Genomic DNA, 7,500 nt, shown 5'->3' on the forward strand with positions numbered 1-7,500 from the left:
AGCGCACCTGTACAAAGACAACCTACCTACACCTGTTCAGGAGGAAGAGGTGGGAGAACTTTCCAATGTTTTCAAGCTGCTTCTGTCAAGGTTCCTCCATTATTATTATTATTATTATTATTATTATTTTTTTTTTTTGATTTCTTTAAAAAAGTAAGCTCTGACTCTCCCCTAGAGAGTCAGATCTTAGTTAAGCTGAACATTATTAAGTCTCATGATGCACCAGCGTGTGAAAGCAAAAAATAAATAACAGAAAAATATATAATATGGAATCAAATGTGAGATGATTGTGTGGACACAAGGCTTTGCTCAAACTGGCTGACAGTGTCTATTTATCTATCTGACTATCTATTTATCTTCTTATCAAATGTATACAGTTGTGTATAAATCAAAGTCAGCACATGAATGATTAGTTAAAAAGAATATTTTCAAAAGAGTATTTTTATTTTTCAAACACTTCACTTTTCTTCACACCCATTCTTCCTTATGAGGCTTGTCGGCCTCCCAGGCAGATTATGAACAATAAAACAAGACAATCTCACGAGGCCCGCGGAACTTTCCTGTAAGCTTTCTGTGCATCTACGGATGTGTCACAGTTTGTGACACACGTAGAAGCAGCATTTTGCGACTCACCAAAACGCTGGTGATCAATGGGGAACAAAGGTTCGATTTAGAGATACCAAAGCTGAACGCTCTGCCAAACGGCCCAACGGACAAAAGTAACGTAAGGTGCCATCAGGTGCGGGGGAAATCAAGTATCTCATCATTTATATTGTCATGTGAGAGCCAAACACGCCCATGTTCAAGGCGTTACAGAGCCTGTGCCAGACTATACAGTGGATCATTTTTTCCATTTGTCCCTGTTTGATCTGTGTAGTAGGGGCTGTTCTAAATATGTTTTTCTGAAGTTTCAAATAGCAGCAGCGTATAATTGTTCATGGGAAATTCAAATGTGTGATTAAATGTAAAAAATAATTGTGGTCTTTTGGATACATTGAATATCTATATATCCATATCTCTATATATCTATTTCTATCTAATTAGTACAGTTACTAAATACTATTGCTGATTGTTTCTTCTTCAGCCTGTGTGTTTCCACTGTGATAGTGCATTATCATATAGCAGGTGTTTGCTGCTGGGTTCCTCACACAAAACCTCACACTCACACATGCAAACATACACACACACACACACACACACACGCGCGCGCACACGCACACACGCACATGCACACACACACACACACACACACACACACACACACACACACACACGCACACACGCACACACACACACATAAAACAATGAATGAGATAAAAGAAAGACAAAAAGAAAGAAGAGGGAGACAGAAACGAGAGGTAGGCGTTTCTAAGATGTCCCATGCAAATGAGGCGGTGCATCCTGGATCCTGTTAGGTGAATGTACAGTGGATGTTCTGTTTACTTTTGTTATTGCCTGAGGAAAGGGAGGGTAGGGGAAGGAGGGACAGAGGGAGAGGGAGAGAGAGGGAGAGGGAGAGAGAGTGAAAAAGAGAGCGACAGAGAGGAATAGAGAGAGGGTGCACTACAGTTCAGCCCCCGGGCAATACTCTGCTGTTGGCTCAACTGGTAAAAGAGTTCGGCGACAACTCGCTCCTGTGACAGACGTAGGCACGGACAGGCTCACGGACGGTGGGGCGCTCGGTGGGGCAGACAGACAGTTATTCCCTCCAACAGACAGACAGGCAGGGAGACAGGCAGTCAGACAGACAGCCAGACCGAGCGCTACCGGCCAGCGTAGGTAGAGATAAGCGGCGTGGACTTTGCTCTGTGGGCCGTGGGTGTTGGCAAAGAGGGCCGAGATAAAACCACTACGCTGAGAGAGGAACACAGGAGACAGATTGATTACATTTACATGGGCGAGAGAGAGAGAGAGAGAGAGAGAGAGAGAGAGAGAGAGAGAGAGAGAGAGAGAGAGAGAGAGAGAGAGAGAGAGAGAGAGAGAGGAGGGTATTGATGAAAACAGGAGCATCGTCAACAGAATCAGAAAAGAAGGAGTTCCGTAACCGCGGCGCACCGGCCGCAGCAATCGAGGCCTGGTATCACGTCGGACCGCAAGGCTCCCACTTCAACTCCCCCAGCCTGAGTGCTGAATGCCTGGACAGGGGCCGTGTGAATACACATCACTCTTGTTTCCCTAAAATAACACGGCACTAATGTGCCCCCAGGCAAGGTACATAGTCACAAACCGCTCTGGTGTCGGCGTGACGTCGCGGCGAATCCTCTAATCCTGTGGTTTTACCGCACCACGCGGGTTGCAAACGAGGGCAACTGTTGCCGAGGCCTTTGAACAACACCAACGGTTCTGCCTACTCAACCGCTCTAATCCCCAACGGTGAAGAACCAGTATGTTTCTGAAACTCCAAAGCCACTTTTCACTTTCCTTCGTTTGATTGCCGGTGTATTTACACCCTAAAGGGGGGAAAAGTTATGGCCCGGTTCCAGGGCGATTTCTATTGACGTCGAGCGCCTACAACTCTGAGATTAGTGAGGGCTGAAGTGGGATACTGCTCGAAAACCCCCACCGCGGCTCGATTGGAAATGTCGGCCTCCAACCGCACCGGCTTGGCCGCCCGACTGAACTGTGGTCCCGATCACCGAGAGCACGAATTCCTAAAACGCGAGATACGAGCGAGGTTTGTTGATAAAAATAAATCCACAGTCATGCAAATTCATGATCAGAGGCTCTACCCAAATACTGAGGTGTCCTTTGGCAGAGAGCCAATAATGTCAATAGCACCAGGCATCCTCCCGTCTGCCCACTGATGCACTTCCTCCTCCAGTGATTACAGCCCTTGCCCTGTTGATTGAGGTGTTTCCGTCGGAGTTCCTCCATTATTTTTAGATGCATGCACCTAAGTGTGACAAAACAAAAATAAACAAACAGATAATTAAATAATATGGAATCAAATGTAGGGTGATTGTGCTGACATGCGGTTCTGCTCAAACTCTCTTCGGCCCTTTGCACACTTTTAGATTGTGGACACTGTCAACGGGTGACCATCAACCATAAACCCGAGCACAGCATTTCTGGAACCCCGCTCCTCCAACTCTTCTTTTCCAAACGCCTCGGTCGTCAATTTAGGACCACGCGACCTCATGGCGGATTTCAATTGGATCGGATGTAGAAGAGCAGAGCCGGAGCTGAAACCTGAGCTACAGAGGACACTGGAGGAACGGGGCCGGAGAAGACCAGCAACCTTCAACTCAGGGGTTGAAGCTCCACCGTCAGCGCTGACAAACAATTTAGATTTTTCACCGGGAACGGTGCGGACAGAGATCCTCTTGGATCTGCTTCCTCTCTCCGCGGCAGACGTGGACGGAGGTCCTCTGGCCGGAGGCCTGACTGTGACATTGTCAGGACGGTGTGAAGAATGGGCGGCGGGTCAGAATGTCTGTTAGTGCGATGAGACCTTCTGGAATGCTCTCCAACATCTGGAGAGCATGTGTTGGGTCAAAGAGACCCAAAGTGTCTGTTTGTGTGTGTGTGTGTGTGTGTGTGTGTGTGTGTGTAAGAGAAAGAGAGCCGGTGGCTAGACATTAAGACAACAGTACTAGAATTGACATGACAGTAACCACTGTCTACTGCCTTGTAAATCACACACACTGAGACACAGTGACACATTGATATGCGCTAACACACACACACACACACACACACACACACACACACACACACACACACACACACACACACACACACACACACACACCCAAATTCATGCAGAGAGACAAGTATACTAAATCACAAGGCTGGACAGATGGACACACACATATGTAAACAAAGTCGCTAAGACACAAGTACGTGCACACACACACACACACACACACACACACACTTTCAAAAACATAGAAAGGCCCCCGGCCAGAAGCAGCCTTGTCCAGGACAGAGCCTGAGAATGGATTTTTACATCTTGTTAGAAAAATCACAGAGCGTGATAAATTATAACTCTAGGGTTATTCTCTAACTTCAAGCTGTGTTTGGGTGTCAAAGGAACCAGTGGTTCGTGAGAGTGAGTGAGTTTTGATGGTCACCAAGGCAACAACTCTTATCACAGAAGTACCTTTACGCTAAACCAGAAGCCGGTGCTTTGTGGTGAAACTGTGACCCATGTCCGCAAGGTGTGACTGGACTGTGTGTCTTATATTGTTGGTCATTCAGACCGCGGTCGTGGTAGAAGCAGAAAGCACACCGCAGGGTGTAGGTGAGACGGCAGAGGGGAGACAGGTTAACCGTCGAACCTGGCAGCATTATCTCCAAGTTTCTCAGACCGGTTGACATGTTGAACTTTATAGGATTATAATACCACCAGTTGCTGAAATTATGTTTCTTGATGGATCTTAGAAAAAAACCCAAAAACATTTGCGAATGTGAAAAGTTAAGGATGAGAACCTGTTTCTAACTTAGGTCAACCAGTAACCAACTGGGTTTCCTTTAACATGGAGAGCGTATATGAAACACAGGCTACAGGCTGGAAGTATGGATGCTCCCAGTAGGTGGAACACCGGGGAAGACGGCCACACGGCAAATAAAATAAATTTCACTGATTTACTTCAAATATTTGCAGTAAATCAGATAATTAATCTCTGTTTAGCGTTAAAACAATCTCTGATTGTTTAATATTGCACCAGCTGAAAATCATATTTGTTTTGCATTCCCTTAATCCATAAAGTGCAAAAATTCAAGTGCAATCAAACTATTCCGGCGAGTGCTATGGCCTCGGGGACCGCGGCACCACGACAGACACCATCATAAGGAAACCTAATCATCCAGCTTCATAATACACCGTCATAACTTCTTTTTTCATTGGGCTGCTCCCGTTAGGGGTCGCCACAGCGGATAATCTGCCTCCAACACCTGTTCTCCCAATGTAACTCTCGTCTTTCCTCCACACGTGTCCAAACCATCTCAATCTGGCCTCTCTCACTTCTCCACCAAACCGTCCAGCCTGAGTTGTCCCTCTGATGCGCTCATTCTTAATCCTGTCCATCCTTGTCGCTCCCAGTGACAAATTCAACATCCTCAACTCTGCCACCTCCAGTTCAGCCGCCTGCCTTTTCGTCAGTGCAACATGGCTGCTCTCACTACCGTCCTGTAGACCTTCCCCTTCACTCTTGCTGGAACCCTTCTGTCACAGATCACTCCGGACACTCATCTCAACCCACTCCACCCTGCCTGTACTCTCTTCTTCACCTCTCTCCAGCACTCTCCGCTGCTTTGGATGGCCGACCCCGAGTGCTTGAACTCAGTAATACACCGTCATAACACAACTGAATAATACACCTCCATAATACACCATCATAATACATAATACCTGATAAGAGGATTTCAGAGTCTGTTAAACTAGAAAAGGTGAGGTGAAGAGAGAAGGACATGCATCAACACAAGCAAACAAACACACACACACACACACACACACACACACACACACACACACACACACACACACACACACACACACACACACACACACACACACACACACACACACACACACATATATATACACACATATACACACACACACACACTTCTACACACACACTCCTACACACACACACATAATCTTATCAGTTATCACAGGTGTGCATGTTGGAGACATATGCTACTCGTTTACTGGTAAGGATGTCTGCGCGTGTGCGTGTGTGTGTGTGTGTGTGTGTGATGTTTCTCCTTTGTGCATGTGTATTGTGTGCACTGCTGACAAGCACTGTGCCAGTGCACATTAAATGTCAAAATGTTTTTTTTTGTCATAGTCTGTCTTCCTTTCTGTCTACCTGTCTGCCTGCCTGTCTGCCTGCCTGCCTGCCTGCCTGCCGGCCTGTCTGTCTGTCTGTCTGTCTGTCTGTCTGTCTGTCTGTCTGTCCGTCTTTCTGTCTGTCCATCTCTCCCACTGTCTTTCCTCTCCTCCCTCCTTCCTATTAGATAAGCACTGCTCTGCTGCTTCCTCTCTTCTTTGGTTCTCCTTCTATTGTGGAGGCGGGAGGCTCTCCCACCCTTCGCCGGGTGTGTCCGGACTGGACCTTTGCTCAGGTTCCTGGGACAGTCTCACCATTGTGACAGCCTCGGTCGGGCCCTCGCAGCTCATTAGCCGTGTGTGTGTTCAGCTGGACACACACAAACACAGATATAGATAGGGGCTGTATAAGAGGCAGACTCACACCTTCAGCGTGTGTCGGCTGCAGCGAGCAGGGGGAGTGTGGCAGGAGACAAGCCTTGATGTCCATCCATTTCATTGCTGTATATATTTCACACGCGCCTGGGCCAAACTGAACCATTACGACCTCCACTTTCAACTTTTCATTTTTCAACTTTCAGCTATATTGTCCCGGGGGAAACTTCAGAGGACAACGATAAAAGGTAGAACATAAGAAAGACAACGGTGTAAAACAACATCCACCTGAAGAAAAAACATCATTCCTGCACATCCGATGGGGGAGCAGTTTGCTGCCCGACCTCACTCCCCCAAAATTTTGATGAAACTTGATTTTAGAATATTTCAGCCAAAAAATGATTTCAGTAGGAGCTGGAGTGGAGAACTGGACGTGGGCAGCACGATGGGGACAGACCGTCGCCCCAAAAGTGGCCAAATCAGAGGTCCAGTAGATTCAGGCCATTTGGCTGCTAATGTAGAGACCCCTCAAAGGGACTTAACCCCCCCCCCGCCGCCCAAATCACAGGTCGGTGATAGTGGGTGCCAGGGGGAGGGGGGCTCTCTCCTGCAGGTCATAGTCAGAGCCTTGTTGGCGGCTGGGAGGGGGGGCTCACATTGGACTTTCCCACTTTCACCAACCTGTTACTGTTGGGGGTTTGTTTTGTCAAAGGCTCCAATCATGACCCCCCAGGCAAGGACCAATTAACAGCCATCCACACACACACACACGCACACACACACACACACACACACACACACACACACACACACACACACACACACACACACACACACACACACACACACTGGCCATTGTAGCCCCCGGCTGGGGCAGATTAGTGGTCCCCCGCCCACCTATTGTGATGCCACTGTGATCAGGGGGTCTAAAAGTAACACCCACACATGAGAGAGGGAGAGACAGAGGAGAGATAAAGAGCGAGAAAGAGAGAAAAAAAGAGAGAAAAGCCATCATGCCATGGGTCAGCAGTAGAATACATTTACACATAATAATAATAATAATAATAATAATAATAATAATAATAATAATAATAATAATAATAATAATAATAATAATATAACCTTTGAATAGCAACATGCAGCTCAACTTGAATCTTGAACTTGCGTTACATCAGTATAAGCCCATCAAACAACAAAAAAGTAAACAGGAAAAATGCGTTTAATATAAATAAATAAATATCAAATTCAAATTCAGTTTTAGACCCTGATCACGATGTTTCCACAGAAGTTGATGAAGTCCTTATTTTTGTTGAATTACTGGTCTCAAATGACTACTCTTGACCTACCCC

This window comes from Zeus faber (assembly GCF_960531495.2).
Source record: "Zeus faber genome assembly, chromosome: 9".
In the NCBI taxonomy this organism is placed as follows: domain Eukaryota; kingdom Metazoa; phylum Chordata; class Actinopteri; order Zeiformes; family Zeidae; genus Zeus; species Zeus faber.